This window comes from Octopus bimaculoides, chromosome 15 (genome assembly GCF_001194135.2).
Source record: "Octopus bimaculoides isolate UCB-OBI-ISO-001 chromosome 15, ASM119413v2, whole genome shotgun sequence".
Classification (NCBI taxonomy): domain Eukaryota; kingdom Metazoa; phylum Mollusca; class Cephalopoda; order Octopoda; family Octopodidae; genus Octopus; species Octopus bimaculoides.
Window position 1 is genome coordinate 10758764 of NC_068995.1, and position 1641 is coordinate 10760404.

The 1641-nt window shown below is 30.9% G+C and overlaps 1 protein-coding gene across 1 annotated transcript in view; it reads right to left on the bottom strand.

Moving 5' to 3' along the window:
* The window catches only part of LOC106873239 (plexin-A2), a gene marked incomplete at its 3' end in the record, with an annotated part of 282570 nt that overhangs the window by 40708 nt on the left and 240221 nt on the right, over window positions 1-1641 (bottom strand). The window lies entirely within an intron of this gene.

Sequence of the window (1641 nt, forward strand, 5' to 3'; positions counted from 1 at the left end):
ATTGAGACGAACACCATTCCTCCAGGTGATCAGCTTGAAAAATTGTTAAGATATTGAAATATTTTTCTTAACATGAAACCAATGGTAGCCTTAATCCACAAATAAAGAAATTATATATCCACCAATGTGATGTTGAGTACTCGTTTCATTGTTCAACATTTACACACACACACACACACACACACACACACACACACACACACACACACACACACATATATATGCATTTACACATACATATGTATACAATTATACATGACTTTCCTTTTTTCCTTCTTGCTCCATACTTTATAAATTAGTTCTTCCTAAACCTTCGTTCCTTAGTTCCCAATGAGCCACAGGCAAAAACCAAATATACATTTTGTCAGATTAATGATTATCGATTAACCATATATGTGTGTGTGTACATGTGTTTATATACATGCATATACATATATATATATACATACCTACCTACATACATACATATCTATCTATCTATCTATCTATATATATATATATGCGCATACACATATACGCAGATATGTCTGAATGTATGTATATGTGTAGTCACCTGAAGGATCAATGTGGCATGAAACAGTGAGATAAAGAATTGAGCAGATGTAAATTATTTCTTGTTTCTACAGTTACATACACACACACACATACACACATGTATATATGTGTGTGTGTGCATATATATGTGCATGCAAGAAAAAAAAATCTGACACAAAATATTACAAGATTGATTTTAATATTTATATATAGCCAAGCAAAATCAATAATTAAAAAAACAAACGTTGCCTGAAATCAATATTTGTGTATGATATTACAATAAACCAATAACTGATGGATAATTCATATGAAATGGCTCCAAGAACATGATGATCTATTTTAAAATATTGGGTGGGTAGTAGGAAAGAATGGCATACAGTACTCTAGGCTAATTGTCTCAAAGAATATATATTTTGTTCTATTTTCTATGTTTAGAAACTTGTGAAAGTTCATTCGTGATCATCATTATTATCATCATTATCTTCATCATCATTTGATGTCCTCTTTTCCATACCTGCATGGGTCAGATGCAATTTATTGAGGCAGATTTTTCTATGGCTGGATGATGCTCTTCCTGTTGCCAACCCTTATGTGTTTCCAAACAAAGTGATATTTCCTTATGACCACACATGTTTTTCACAGACAAATGTAAATGAACAGCTTTGTTTGTTTGACAATGATGATCATTTACAACCATCACATGATGTCCACCCAAAGGGTGGATATAAAGAATGTGGACTGCACCCACTTTCGTAATTTTTTTTTACAGAATCCCCCAATTTCGAGTACGGAGGTTTTGATTCTGCAAAAAAAAAAAAAAAAAGGGCATTTTAAAATTTTAATTCCCCCACCCCACCCAAAATTCTTCAATTTTCACTTTTTCAGGAATTTTTTTTTTTTTGTGAAATATGTAGAAAAAATACAGAGATTATGATTGTAAAAAAAAACATTTCTGAAAAAGTATGAGTTGAAGAATTTGGTGGGGTGGGAGGAATTAAAATAAAATTTTTTTTTTTTGCAGAATCAGAATCTCCGTACTCGAAAATGGGGGATTCTGTAAAAAAAAAAAAAATTTTTTAAATAATGAAAAATATTTTAAATAATGAA